Source organism: Oryctolagus cuniculus, chromosome 11, assembly GCF_051225735.1.
Source record: "Oryctolagus cuniculus isolate XC-2025 breed Fujian yellow rabbit chromosome 11, ASM5122573v1, whole genome shotgun sequence".
Classification (NCBI taxonomy): Eukaryota; Metazoa; Chordata; class Mammalia; order Lagomorpha; family Leporidae; genus Oryctolagus; species Oryctolagus cuniculus.
This window is the reverse complement of record NC_142877.1, coordinates 46898591-46914357: the sequence shown is the minus strand read 5'-3', so window position 1 is coordinate 46914357 and position 15767 is coordinate 46898591. Positions and strand designations below refer to the sequence as shown.

General features: G+C 48.7%; 1 long non-coding RNA gene across 1 annotated transcript; it reads left to right on the top strand.

Moving 5' to 3' along the window:
• The first annotated feature begins 6863 nt into the window (after positions 1-6863).
• LOC149123440 (uncharacterized) lies at positions 6864-15736 on the top strand. The gene is made up of 3 exons (XR_016216049.1): positions 6864-7030; positions 7705-7825; positions 13376-15736. It is a non-coding gene; the product is annotated as an uncharacterized LOC149123440 (long non-coding RNA).
• Positions 15737-15767: the final 31 nt, after the last annotated feature.

Genomic DNA, 15767 nt, shown 5'->3' with positions numbered 1-15767 from the left:
AGTCCTCTTCCACCAATCCCAATTCTGCTGCCCACACGCCGAGCACACTGCTCTCCTCCAATCAGGAGCAGGATCAGCTCCTGTTGCTTGTTAGACAAATTGGCGAGGCAGCTGCGTAGAAGTTGTTTACTCCTCCCCAGCGCCGTATTGTGGGAGATCAGATGCATAGAATTAGTCTTAGTTCCAGTAACTTAGTCTAGTCTCAGTTGCTCCCCACAAGACCTCTCTCTGCCTCTGCTTCTCTCTCTGTAACTCTTTGAAAAATAAATAAAATAAATCTTATATATATATATGTATGTGTATATATATATATCCTTGGAACCCTGTCCTCATCCCGGAACAGATACCTGGCTGCACAGGTGGGCGGCATGGAGGAGACAAGATAGGACCTGCAGCTGACCTGGCCAAGCATCCCCTCTCAGAGCCCTGCAAATGAGTTTCCCGGACACCATACCAGCCTGTGCTGTTAAGTAAGACTGCTTGCGTGCAAACCCAGCCGGCTGCTTCCACCCCTTATGATAGGTCACCGTAGAGAAATGGCATTGCATTTTTACAGAGAATGATTGCTATCAACAGCATCACCGTGCGCAATGCTGGTGTGTCTCCCTGACGCTTGTAGGAAGGGGCGAGGATTATCTTCTTTGAACTGACTGAAGAGGGGGCTCAGGGCATCTCAGCAGCACGGCCATCACCACCCAGCTTGTGACTGAGAGTCAGAGGCCCATCTCAAGGATCTGATTCCAAATCACTGCCGCTCTCAATCTGCTGCTACGTGAATAGCTTTGGTGCAGACCACCTGTTAGGCTGCCCGATCAGCAGCAATTGAGGACAGAGCCCTGAGGGAAAAGAATGCCTAGCAGGGGGCTGATGAAGGACCCTTGGGATGGGGAAGCAAGCTCTCCAGACATCAAAGGTGGCGGCTAACGGAGCAGGTCCTGCCCACCGTATTGACACAGTTGCAGAGGAAACGTGGTGGTGATGAGTTAAGAGTAAGCAAAAGAAAAAAGGAGGTCTATCCCAGCTGGGTCTCAGCTCCTTATCACACCGTGCTCTGAGAAACACTGCTTCCAATACGCAGTACTGGTGTCCCTTCCTGTAGAAGTTTAAATATAATCTCCACCATGGCTATTCCAGGTACTGGGCAGCCGTGGCTGTCCCAGGACAGACCATGGAACATTTTAATGTAGTGTTGCTTATGGAGCACTGCTCACCTTCTCAGCAGGATGAGTGATGGTTCACCCAATTGCCTACATAACAAGAGAACTTGGGTCCTTCCGGTTTTCCACCCAGAGCCTGGTGAAGTTGTTGCAGGAAAGGCACCAACTCCAAAAGCCACCCCGTGCCACCTGCTGCACAGAGCACCTGCCCATTGGGACCTCAGGCCACTCAACTCAATCCTCCTGAGCCCAACCAGGATGGAGACCTGGATTCTGATGTTTTAGGATTGGCTGTGCTGAAGACGGCCAATCAGCGTGCCCCTGGGAACACAGAGGGTGGGGTGCACATCAGTGGTTGGGCTGAGTAACTATTCCTCTGTGAAGATCTCAGATCTTCTTTAGACATGTAAATCCCTTCAGCGCTGCTGTACTTGTGTTGGAACAGAATCTGAGCAGAAAGCTCAGGCCTTCCTTCCTGTGTCAGATGACCTCCCATCTGAAGCATCTCGTGTGTGTGTGTGTGTGTGTGTGTGTTTTCCAAGCTAAGGACAAAGTTCAGGCTTTAGCTAACACTGTCAGAACGGAGCTTAGGAGATGGGATGAGTGGTCCTTTGGATGTTATCTAGTTTTACAAATGAGCACAATGGGGGCTGGCATTGTGGCTTACCAGGTAAAGGCACTGCCCGTGATGCTAGCATCCCATATGAGCACCTGTTTGAGTCCCAGGCACTCCACTTCCCATCCAACTCCCTGCTAATGCACCTGTGAAGGCAGTGGAAGATGTGGGAGATCTGGATGGAGTTCCAGGCTCCTGGCTCCAGTCTGGTCTAGCTCTGGCCATTGTGGCCATTAGGAGAGTGAACCAGCGAATTTAAGATTCTCTCTCTCTCTCTCGTTCTCTGATGCTTCATCTTTCTCTCCATAACTCTGGCTTTCAAATAAGTTTAAAAATAAACTTTTTAAAAATTATGACTTGTACCTAGAACGTAAAAGTCAATTATAAGGAAAGGCTATTGGGATGATAGTAAAAAATAAATAAAGGGTGGGATTTCCAGATACATCCTGAAGGGTCTTCTCATTGATTCAAGGTGCTGTTAACCTCCTGGGGTTCTAATCAAAGGCTTTTGCTGAAAAGTAATTGAGACTCAGGAGTGGGAATTCTTGCAAGGGTGGGAGAAATTCCGTCCGTCAGCACTTTGTAGCAATGGCCCTGGAAGTGGGATGTCCCTTCACACCCAGAGTGAGAATTGTTCTGTCCTGGGGATTTGCTGGGGGTGGGGGGTTGCGTGTCCTGGATGATGGCTGCCTGCCACGGTAGTCTGCATGCCCATTGAGCCCCCAGGTCTATTTTCCTTTGCAGTCTCCAGTGTTCACGGTCCAGATAGAGCCCTGCTCTGACTCGGAGGATTTTCCATGATGCTACCATGTTACTGGGAGTCCCCAGGCCAGGCAAGTGAGTCCCCTCACCAGGAAGCGGGTAGCCAGGCAATCATTTACTAGCTAACAGGGAGCAAAGTCCACCGTTACTCCGCACTGCAGCTGACACCAGCACCACTGAGCATTGGGAACGCAGAGTTCTCTGGAAGCTTTCACTCACACTGGGCATTTTCATCCACCTTCCTCCCAAGTGACAAAAAAGACCTTGGGCTGGGCTTGCATCTGGGTGGACCTGTGTGCTTTCCTGCTGCCGGCACTGACCATGCTGTTCCCGTTGAGAGTGGGAAAGCGACAGGGCTGAATCCTGAGTCGTCTTTCACAGCGGCCAAGTTCACAGATGCAGAGGGGATTGGGCAGCTGACAGCTTCTGATGACTGTGGATCCATCACCACCCTGAATCTGAACATTCAAATTTGGGAAATCAATTCCATCTTGAAGGAGATTGAGGGGGACTCATGGCCTCTCCAAACATGGACATGCAGTTCTGGGCCCCCAGGGCACATGATAAAATGTGAATGCATCTGTATGAGGCATCTTCAAAAGACTGGAAAATGTGTATTATGAAAAGAAAGGGGTCGGTGTTAAGCCACCGCCTGCCATGCTGGTATCCCAGATGAGTGCCGATTCTAGTCCTGGCTGCTCCACTTCCTATCCAGCTCCCTGCTAATGTCCTTGGGAAAGCAGCAGAGATGGTCCAAGTGCTTGGGCCCCTGCACCTCCATGGGAGACCTGGAAGAAGCTCCTGGCTTTTGACTTCAGTCTGGCCCAGCCCTGGCCATTGCGACCATCTGGGGAGTGAACTAGCAAATGGAAGATCTCTCTCTCTCTCTCCCCAAAACCCCGCCTTTCAAATAAATAAATAATTTTTTAAAAACCTATGAATTTCAAAATGTTTTGCACCGAAATAAACATCTTTCAATTCCACTTTTCATAAGCTCTGAAAAACTGCTCTCTCTCTGACTTAGCTCTCTCCTCTGTGTCAAAGATACGATTTGCAAGTTAAAACACAGACACATTTCAGCCTCACAACCATTAAGGAAGATTCTCGTTGTATGACTAAGAAGCTGAGGCTCAAGGGCATGAGGCCTCCTGCCGGCTCTTGCCATAGAACTTAAACCAATAGTGTTGGACCCCGAGCACAACCCTAAGCCCGAATTCCACCTGCTAGCATCAACATCTTTGTGCTTACAGCTGTTCTGTGGCAGCAGAATCTTATCCTACCCACACAGGACTGGAGGTACCTAGGGTTTTCTATAACCGCCCTGCAGTAGCCATCAGTCCATGCCTCATAGAAACTGATGCGTAAACAGCTCAGCTCCCTCTCCCTCAGTAGGGACAACTCCGGGCTGCCTACCTCACCCCTGCAGTGCCCAGTGTCACACTGTTACCAGCTATCCTCCCTTCCCTGGCTCCCTTCTCCCCTCCCCCCACGTGTTTCCTGGCCCCAAACTCTAACCGGAACATCGGGGTCTATTTCTGGAGGAGCATAGGCGGCTGGAGCTCTTGTTCCATGTTTTTATTTCACCTGCTGTGTGTGTGTCGGATGCAGTCTAGTGGAGAGGTAGCTGTCTCTTCCAGAACTCGGCTGATTCCAGTACCATGTGGATCCAAGCAAGTGAGATTCTGCCATCCAAGCACGGTCTCTCCCCTGGCTATAGACTGCATCTGCCTATGTGGTCATCTCAGCTGGAGCTGTGGAAGGCAGCCTCTGAGCTGGAGGTGAGAGGCGGGGGGTGGGCAGGCCTGGGGAGAGGAGGAAGTCAGCTCCAAAGTCACCTTGATTCACGAGTCTCACGGTGAACCCCATAGCTGGTGCAGTTGTCTGAATGGGGCAGAGACAGCCGCCTGGCCTTGCACACTCTCATGCGTCGGTGTTGGGATGTGGGTCAAAATCTCTGCGGCCGAGTGACCCCTCCCGGGCTGACAGCAGAGGGAGGCCTGTGTCTGCACACCCAGCAGCTGGCCCACAAACCCAACGGAAGCTCGGTGTCCCTGTGAGTGGTGTCCCTGGGACCTGCCTCACTTCCCTCCACCCTGGGGAGACAGGAGCCATTCCAATCCGACCTGGGCTTGATTCCCTTGCTGAAATCACTCAAGGATGTGCTGTGCTCCCAGGGCTTGCTTCCAACAGTGCCTTAAGGCAGGAGGCCCCCAGCCCCACAGCCCAGGAGAAAGGTGGGCTGCCGTCCTGTGGGGTCTTGCGGGCCCCGGCTGCTGCAGTGACTCATCGCGCTACTTTCTGCTGCACTCCCAGCCCTGTGTCTCCTTGGAGGCACTCACGGTGCCTTCTGCCCGAGATCGCTCCTTGCACAGCAGTCGCACCTTCCTCCGCTTCCTTGCTCACTTCTCTAGTAGCATCGGCCTCAGTCAATCACAACACGCATGCGCATTCCCTCCTCAGCGTCAGCTTCTGGATAAGGCACCTGAAACCTTAGCCGCTGACCGAGGACAGAGCGCTGGGCGATGCGTACTGCGGTGCAGGAAGCAAATAAGAGGTCGTCCTATATGTTTACATGGACAATCCTAAGACGTATTTTTTCTGCGAGATGCAAGCGGAAATGCGACACACGTGCTCAGGTAACACCTGAGGACAAGAATGCGCAAGCAATGCTGTGGGAGAGGGAAGAAGTGCATTCTCTTCCCCCAGCTCCCGCCCCTCGGCACTCTGCCCTGCTCCTGGCTCCAGCTGTTCCCTTTCCAGCTTGAGTTCTGTGTTTCCAAGCAGGAGCTTCAGCTCCTGCACATGCAGGAACCAAGTCCCTTGAAAAGGGCGATTTTTTTTTCCATCACGAAGAGCGAAGTTTCCTTGGCCAGTGTTGTGACCCAGTGGGTTAAGCCTCTGGTGACGGCATGCCACATCAGAGCCCGGGTTTGAATCCTAGCCGCTCCCTGCTAATGCACCTGGGAAAGCAGAGGAAGATGACCCAAGCACTTGGGCCCCTGCATCCACATGGGAGACCTAGATGGAGGTTCCAACCTCCAAGGCTTTGCTTTGGTCCAGCTCTGGCCGTTGCAGCCATTTGGGGAGTGAACCAGAGATGGAAGACCTCTCTCTCTCTCCCTCTCTCTCTGCAACTCTGAATTTCAAAATAAATAAATAAGTCATTTTAAGAAAAGAGCAAGGTTTCCATTTTTTTTTTGACAGGCAGAGTGGACAGTGAGAGAGAGAGAGAGAGAGAGAGAGGTCTTCCTTTTCCGTTGGTTCACCCTCCAATGGCCGCTGTGGCTGGTGCACCACGCCGATCTGAAGCCAGGAGCCAGGTGCTTCTCCTGGTCTCCCATGCGGGTGCAGGGCCCAAGTACCCAGGCCATCCTCCACTGCACTCCCGGGCCAGAGCAAAGAGCTAGCCTGGAAGAGGGGCAACCAGGACAGAATCCGGCGCCCCAGCTGGAACTAGAACCCGGTGTGCCGGCGCCGCAAGGTGGAGGATTAGCCTAGTGAGCCACGGCTACAACAAAGGTTTCCATGTTTTATCTAACAGGTGTTGCCCAGCTTACAAGAGGAGAACTTCCTGGTTAGCTGCAGTACAAGACTTTTCTCAGTCAAATACATGAGACAAGACCAAGTTTCCGCCCAGAGCAGGTGCCCCAGGCCAGCCTGCAGCAGCCAGTGTGGAAAAGGGCGGGTCAGACTGGCTCCGGCCCTGGAAGGCCCTTCTAGAAGGAGGGACGAAGGAGGCTTGTTCAGATTCAGGCCACCTGGAGAGCATCACTTAGGTGAAAGATAGCCTCCAGGTGGGAGAGGAGGGGCAAGCAGCACAGGACCAGAGATGGCCTGGAGGGGAGAGGCCCACACAGTTGCAAGCTAGAGCTTCTGGGACTCGGGGACCTTTGGGAGAGACAGGGGAGAAAGTAAACCAAGGACAGTTTTGGGTTGAGGAAGAACTGAGAGTAGGGAGAAGTCAGAGGTCACTGCCAGTGGAGAAAAATAGGAAAGGCTGAATTTGGCCTTCAAAGGGAGAGGGAGCCACTCTCACTGGGTACAACACATTCGCTCATCCTGGAGCAGTCTTTGCTCCAGAGCTTAGCACAGTTTAAAATAAAAAACCCACACATACATTTATTTATTTGTTAATTTATATATTTGAAAGGCAGAGTGAGAGAGAAATAGGGAGGGAGGGAGGGGAAGGGAGAGAGAGGTAGAGAGGGAGAAAGAGGAGAGAGAGATAGAGAAAATCTTCCACTTGCTGGTTCACTCCCCCAAATGCCAACAACAGCTGAGGCTGGGTCAGGCTGAAGCCAGGAGTCTGGAACTCCACATGGGCCTCACCTGTGGGTGGCAGGGGTCCACACCCTCAGGCCATCTGTTGCTGCCTCTCCAGTACATTAGCAGGAAGCTGGCCTGGAAGTTCTGGGTAGATGGTACTCCAACTTGGGGAGGCAGGCATCCCAAGTGGCAACTCAACAGGCTGGACCTCAGCGGCAGAGCTGTTAAGGTATTCCTAGAGAAGAGAATGATCTTTTCAAATATGCAGTGCTATTTTGAACAAGAGCAGCTTTTTCTTTAAGAGGCTGTTTGGGGCTGAGGTTGGGAGGCCTGGGTGTGCGATGCCGAGTCTCTCCTGGCTGTAATGCTGAGATCCTGTAGAGTCCACCGGCCAGGAAGGGGTCATTACTACTCAGATGTTCTCAGCACGCCAGATTCGGGGCTCAGCCTTCCGCCCTCTAAAGCCTCAACTCATTTCATCCTCCTGGCCCCCAAAAGGTGATTTCTGTTATTATCCCCATTTAAGACAAGACAAGACAAGAAATTGAATGCTGGGGCCGCTGTTGTGATGCAGTAGGTTAAGCTACCACCTGTCAGTTCAAATTCTGACTGCTCCACTTCCAACCCAGCTTCCTGCTGATCCACCTGAGAAAGCAGTGGATGATGGCCCAAGTCCTCAAGACTCCTGCTGTCCACATGAGAGACCAGGATTGTGTTCCTGGCTCCTGGCTTTCACCTGGCCCAACGCTGGCTATTGAAGCCATCTGGGAAGTGAACCAGCAGATGCAAATTCACATTCTCTCTCTCTCTCTCTCTATGTGTGTGTGTGTGTGTGTGTGTATAATTCTGCCTTTCAAATAAATACATCTTAAAAATAAAAAGAAATTGACTTCTTCCTTGCAGGGAGAGCCCTTGGCCCCCAGTGTGCAGAAAACTCACAGAAGAGGAGTGTTTTCCATCCTACTGCAGATGATATAATATACACAGGACACAGAGCTGCCTCCAGGCTACACGTCTTTACTGTGTGAGTTGCATTGAGAGCTTCTATTCTATTCTCTTCCTTTCCCATTCTTAATCCTAGTTTTCATGATGTAAATGGCACGCAGTGAGTCAATTGAAATTTGCAAAGTTCCAGGCCAGGAATTTGTTACAATCTGATGTTATCCCTTGAAAACCAGTGCTCACCGGTAAACTATGAATTTTCTTTTTTTTTTTACATTTTTTAAAAGATTTACTTATTTTACTTGACAGTTACAGAGAGAAGGAGAGGCAGAGAGAGAGAGAGAGGTCTCCCATTCACTGGTTCACTCCCCAGTTGGCTGCAACAGCTGATACTGTGCTGATCCGAAGCCAGGAGCCAGGAGCCAGGAGCCAGAAGACTCCTCTGGGTCTCCCACACGGGTGCAGGGACCCAAGGGCTTGGGCCATCTTCTGCTTTCCCAGGCCATAGCACAAAGCTGGATCGGAAGTGGAGCAGCTGGGACTTGAACCGGCGCCCATATGGGATGCCAGCACTGCAGGCTGGGGCTTTACCTGCTACATCACAGCGCCGGCCCCAAACTATGAATTTTCAAACCTAACATTGCTTCTGTTTTTCATGCCTTTATTCTTCTGACTACTCGGCCATCATCCATCCACTTATCTGTCCACTCATCCACCTAAATAAACTTGAATCAGCACACAGAATTTGAACCCCACATAAGGGCTGGATTCCTCATTACAGGAACCAAGGCTACCTCATCAACTCTTTGCTCCAGAGACAGGAAAATTCAACTCATCCAACCACGCAGAGAGTCAGTAAGTGACAGGCACACACCCTAAGGACACCCAATGGGGCGACTGGAGATGGTTGCAAAGCTGGCAGCCCTGGGCAGCCCCTTGCTCCTCCATCCCCCTCCCCATGGGAAAAAGAAAATCTTCCTTCTGACATTGGATCAGGAAAACAAAGCAAACATGCAAAATACAATGAGTGAAAGCCGACAGCCACTGTAGCATCCTGAGACGCCAGCTTTGGAGATCTCCTCCAGCATGAAAAAAAAAAAGATGAAGAAATGAAAAAAAAAAAATTCACATTCCCAGAGCACACCCAGCTCTTCCCTCTGAATTTGGTGTGAGCCTGGCTGACTGACCACAGGCTGTTTAAAATTACACCGTGTGCCTTATTTAATTTTCTCCTGCAGTCATAAATATTAATTAAGTGAAACCACATGGAGCCTGTGTTTCAATCCTTTTACTTCCTGAAGACCATAGGCAATTAAGAGCCCCAGCAATTTAAGTATGAGCTGGGTCTTTAAGTCTGTCCTGGGACATTCACTTTTTTTTTTCTTGTTAAAATTAGTCAGATTTATTCAATTCTGGTGGTTTCTTCTTCCCGCCTAACTTCCCCTGGCCTGTGGATGTTCCTAATTTGATTTATCTTCTTACATATAAGAACCATGGGACTCTGGGGCAGGGGATTTGCTCGTTTCCTCTAAAAAACAAAATGCAGAAAAATCTATGTTTCAATTAACAAGGACCAGAACTACTGGTGCACAGCCTTTCAGCTATCCAGTGGCAAAGACCACACTTCTCAGTGTTTAATATTATTTTTTTTTCAAAGATTTATTTATTTATTTGAAGTCAGAGTTACAGAGAGGCAGAGGCAGAGAGAGAACGAGGTCTTCCATTGCTGGTTCATTCCCCAGATGACCCCAACAGCAGGATCTGGGCTGATCCAAAGCCAGAAGCCAGGAGCTTCCTTTGGGTCTCCCACAGGTGTGCAGGGGCTCAAGCACTGAAACGGAAGTGGAGCAGCTGAGATTCGAACGTGTGCCCATATGGGATGCTGGCACTGCAGGCAGCACCATTACCCCTGATACAGCGCCGGCCCCTTAATATTATTTAAAAACAAAAATAGAAGAGATCAGGACGGGCGCTATCGTGCAGTGGGTTAAAGCCCTGGCTTGAAGCACCGGCATCCCATATGGGCACCGGTTCAAGACCCAACTACTCCTCTTCTGATTCAGCTCTCTGCTGTGGCCTGGGAAAGCAGTGGAAGATGGTCCAAATCCTTGGGCCTCTGCACTTGTGTGGGAGACCTAGAAGAAACTTCTGGCTCCTGGCTTCAGATCTGTGCAGCTCCAGCCATTGCAGCCAATTGGGGAGTGAACCAGCAGATAGAAGATTTCTGTCTCTCTTTCTGCTTCTCCTTTTCTCTCTGTGTAACTCTGACTTTCAAATAAATAAATAAATCTTAAAAAAGAAGCAATGAGTTTAAAAAAAATCTCAAAAGCTGAAATTTAGTTACTCATGTTCTTTAATTACCTAGTCCCTAATTCCAAAATACAAGTTCATAGAAATGTATGAATGCTGTATCACAGTTGTGTAGTGCTCTATAATACTATTGGGTTATTGTTTATTTAATCCTATTCTTCTAGAATTAAGATCTTGGGCAGGTAAACCACACATATGCACAATACACACAGAAAAATAGACACATATACAAATATACACAGAAATGTACAACACATGCGAAAACACACACACATAAAATACACACCCAAATATATGCAGAAATCCATACACATAGAAAACACATAAATACACACATATATAAATATACACAGAAGTATTCATACATATAAAACACACAGAGAAATACAAACACACAACACACACAGAAATCCACACACATAGAAAACACACAGAGTAAAACATAAATATATAAAACACAATAAAAATGCACACCAATACACACAGAAATGCAACACATAAAAGTCACACACAGAAATACACAACCCAGAGAAATCTATGCACATATAAAACACATAAAAATACCAATACACACAGAAATCCACACACACAGAAAACACACATAAATACACACATATATAAATCCACAGAAATACAAATACATATAAAACACACAGAGAAATATACACACATAAAAACACAACACACAGAAATCCATACACATAGAAAACATGCAGATAAATACACACATGTAGAAAACACATAGAGAAATACACACATATATACACACAGAAATACACATATATAAGACACATAGAGAAATACATACACATATAAAACACACATCCAAATGCATACCAATACACACAGAAATATGCACATAGAGAAATCACACAGAGAAATACACACAGAAATACACAACACACAGAAATACACAACACACAGAAATACACAAACATATGAAATACACAGAGAGATGTACACACATACAAAACACACACATGCACAAATATACATGATTCCCATACCTGGAAACTTGACCCTTGAGCATATTTTTTTTCTCCCAGGATTCTGGTAACTTCTGCTTCTCACTAAAAGAAAGTGCATCAGGAAAATGCAAAATGTTATAAAGTGGAAACAGGTCAACATTTGGGTCACAGGACTGGCACTGTGGTGTAGTGGGTAAAGCTGCCCGTGGCACCAGCATCCCATGTGAACACTGGTTCAAGTTCTGGCTGCTCCTTTTCCTATCCAGCTCCTGGCTTATGGCCTGGGAAAGCAGAAGATGGTCCAAGTCCTTGGATCCTTGTACCCATTTGGGAGACCTGGAAGAAGCTCAGGGCTGTTGGTTTTGGATGGGTCCAGCTCTAGCCAGTGTAGCCAGATTTTTCTCTGTCTCCGTCTCTGTCTCTGTCTTTGTCTCCTTCTCTCTCTCGTGTGTGTGTGTGTGTGTATGTGTGTGTTTGTGTAACTGCCTTTCAAATAAATAAATCCATCTTTAAAATGGAAAGATTTGGATCACAAGGCCCGGGTTGTGATCATGACGGCTGGGTAAGCTGAGGCAGACCTCAACGTCTCTCACCAATGATGATGAGCTTCTTCATGCAAATGGTGTGATGAAAATATTAGTCCCTAAGCATCATCTCTTTCCTCTCTAAAAGCCTACTCATAGTGAGGCTGGCCTGTACCCCAGCAGGCTCAGCCAACACCTGCTACTCCAGCATCTTGTATCAGGGTGCCCATTCCAGTCCCAGCTGCTCTGCTTGCAAGCCAGCTCTCTGCTAATGGACCTGGGAAAGCAGAGGGGGATGGCCCAAGTGCTTGGACCCCTGTCACCCATGTGGGAGACTTGGATGAATTTCCAAGCTACTGGCTTCAGCCTGGCCTAATCCCAGCCATTGCTGCCATTTGGAGAGTGAACCAGCAGATGGAAGATCTCTCTCTCGCTCTCGCTCTCTCTCTTTCATCTCTCTCTATCTCTGTCTCTTTCAAATAGACAAATCTAAATACATAAGTAAATGCTTACTCATGAGGGACAGGGCAATAGAGTAAGAGAAAACTCCTGGGAAGTCGATATGACGAAAGAATGCTGTCTTTCTGAAGTTAAGATGGGAACAGGGAGAAAAGAAAGCCAGAACTCAGATGCAGAGTGAAAGCTGTATTCTCTGGATCTCTGTCAGGCCTTAGCCTCGGTCAGCTCCCACTAGGACTGACAGTGGGTGCTCCGCGCCATTAGCATCTACTTAGCACTTTATTTTGAAGACTTAGGGAAATTTGCAGGTTTCACACTTCCAGGGCAGAGTTTGAGCAGCCAGGATCTGTCCCTGGGGACCACCCTGGAGAAATGGTACAGTGCCTGTACCAGAATGTTCCCTGCAACACAGCCCAGTGAGTCCAGAGGCAGCAGTGCATGTGGGCATCCCGACCATTTAGACCAACAAAGGCAACCTGTGGGCTGGGTCAGTAACACAGGAGATCACTGCAAAACAAGCTGGTATTGGATGTCCAGAGGTCTCAAGGCAGCTTTGCTACCATTGCCCTCAGCTTTTTTTATTCCTACTCCACACTGCTTTAAAATCAGAGGTCAATAAAGAACTGGATATCAAAGTCTTTAAAAAAATTTATTTGAGAGGCAGAGTGACAGACAGACAGGGAGAGAGAGACAAAGAGGTCTTCCATTCTCTGGTTCACTCCCCAAATGGCTGCAATGGCTGGAGCTAGGCTGATCCAAAGCCAGGAGATTCTTCTGGGTCTCCCACATGAGTGCAGGGGCCCAAGCACTTGGACCATCTTCCATTGTTTTCTCAAGCCATAGCGGAGAGCTGGATCAGAAGAGGAGCAGCCAGGACTTGAACTGGTGCTCATATAGCATGCTGGCACCGCAGGGGGAGGCTTAGCCCACTACGCCATAGCACTGGTCCTGGTCTCAAATTCTTAGTGCTTCTGCTTTCATTTTCCATGTGTTATAATCAGATGGAAGAAATAAGAATTTACCCACAGAAAAAGCCTTATCCCACCCTGTTAGCACTTTGTACGTGGATGGAAGGAAGCTTCCCCTGAATGAACCCCTCATTAATTTCCACAAAAGGAGAAACAAAGCCTTATCACCAATTACGAATGCAGGTAGCAAACAGGACAGGCATTCAGGGAACTGCCCCAAGTTTTCAATTCTCATCTTTCAGACGCCAAATTTAGTTCCGAAACATTTTCTCCTGTAAGTTAGAAGATACTTAGATGGCCCGCTACAGAAAAAAATACTATGTCACAGGGGGCTTAATGGCAATGTGCGTGGGTCCCATTTTCATTACATTTTGTTTTGTTTCCCTCTCTTTTTCGTTGGCAGGTGCTTTGGGCGCAGATGTCTAGAAAGACAAGTCTCATTCCCAGCTGCAATTCCAAAAATGTCCAGGTCTTCTCATGCAAGAGCGCTCAAAACCCACTGGAAGCTTAGCAGGACTTGCCCCATCACTCCCTTTTCTTTTCCATCACTTTTGTTTTTGAGATGCTCATTGCAATCTGCAAAGAGTTTAGAGGGTTATTTGAGAGGGAGGTCCGTCCTGTGCCTGTCTGTGAGTAGCATTCAGGGCCAGCCCAACACCAAGGATGGCAGCCTAGGACAGGTGCACCAGGGCCGCTCTCTTAGGGAGAGATTCTAAAGGGGTTTATGGGGACCTTTGCTGCTGCAATGTGATTGCAGTCAACACTTTGCAAAGGCTGCTTTTTCCACACTGGGCAAAGAATACTGATCGTGCCCACAAGTCCCCTCTCCTCCCCAGTCAACCAGGGAGGTTCCTGTATGGAAAACACAGCCCAGGGCGGGCACTGTGGGGTGAGCTGACAAGGTGCAGAGTAGGGGAGAGGGCTCTGTGTCCTGCAGGTGAGCCACAGCGAGCCGGACCGTAGAGGCATCTGGATGGCTGGAACAGGCAGGCGTGGATAAAGGGCAGTGGCCAGCAGCATCACTTGGCAGCTGGCTAGGAATGCCATTCAGGGTCTGCATTTTAAAGAGATCCCCCAAGGGATTTCTCCACACATTCACCTTGGAGGGGTGGTCCAAAGCCTGGTTAATTAGCCCAACCCTAGTGGGTCACAGTGGCCGGCCCGCATCCTCCCTAAAATTCTCAATGTTGTTTTCAGAGAGCTGCACCATCCTTCCTCCGAAATATGGACGCTGGTATACTAACAGCAACATCCCCTTTCTCCCATCTTCATCCCTCTCCTTCTCAAAGCCAGAAACCCCTCGTATCCATTTGATGGGAAGCTGCCCACTGTGGCAACGCTACCAAAGCAGTAAGGACAGAAATGGATGCTGGGCTCTTGGTGTTCCTATTTATTATGAGTCACAGCAGGCAGAACAGGACACCATAGATTTTTTTCAGCTACCTTCTCCAGCATTTAGAATATTTGCAGTGGGATTTGGGCACTCAGAAATTCCTGGGTCATGACTGAAAGGAACCTTGAACCCAGGGAGGGGCTGGAAACAATGGCAGAGGAGGGGAGAAGGAATAGGAGGTGAGAGAAGGAAGCAGCTTTCACCCACTAGGAGCACATACCTCTGTTGTACTCCAATATTTGGAACATAATACATGCTCATTAAATATTTCCCTGGGGGACCAACAAAATATCAAGTCCCTCACTGCTTGCGGTGCAAGCCACCTGGCTGTCACTCTTTGCATTTACCCAGAGCCCCTGTATCACCTTGAGATGGAAACAGGACAGAGCAGACACCAACACCCAGGGCCTGCTGAGTGCTGTCTGATCTCCACTCGCTCTCTGCGAGGCAGCCCCCTCTCAGGCCGATTCCAAGCGCATTTGTTTATCCAAATCAGAAGTCAGCAGCTCACGAATTGAAATGGTCTTCCCTGGGTAGCACAAAGAATAATGTGTTTGGACTGATGATTTGGGTCGGGTGGTCTGTGGCCCACTCTTCGTGACTCTTGTTCCCCATGAAGTTCACTGCTTGCCTTTTCTGCAGGAATACCTGAGATTTCTCCCAAGAATAACATCTGAATGCATGAAACAGCTTCCCAGGGGCCTCCATGGCAGATGCCTCTAATTTAAGGATCTCTCAAAGGGGAGTTTATTCTCACTCACGTTGACATGTTATTATTGCTGCTAAAAGTTGTCATTTCTTTATTTTTGTCTCTTCCAATTATTTTAATTACCTGCTAGAATAGTCCCACATGCCAGAAATGTGCTAAAAATGCAAGAGAGGTAGACAGGATGTCAAGCATATACCAGAAATATTTGTCAACTCCTGGACCCCAAAGAGCAGAGAGAGCACAGGTGGGACTTAGGTTGACAACAGCTCAATCCAGCCACTGAGAAAGACCATGAAGAATAAACAACCCACAGTTAGAACCCAACTTTCCAAACAACAATCAAATTCTACGTGCATAAAGAAAGAGGGCAGGAGTCGGCTCTGTGGCGGCGCTGTGGTGTAGCAGGTAAAGCTGCCACCTGCAGTGCCAGCATCCCATATGGGCACTGGTTTGAGTCCCAGCTGCTCCACTTCCAAGCCAGCTCTCTGCTATGGCCTGAGAAAGCAGTGGAAGATGGCCCAAGTCCTTGGGCCTCTGCACCCATGTGGGAGACCCGGGAGAAGTTCCTGGCTCCTGGCTGTGAATCAGCTCAGCTGACTGGGGAGCCATTTGGGGAGTGAGCCAGTGGATAGAAGACCTCTCTCTCTCTCTCTCTCTCTCTCTCTCTCCCCCTGCCTTTCTGTAACGCTGCCT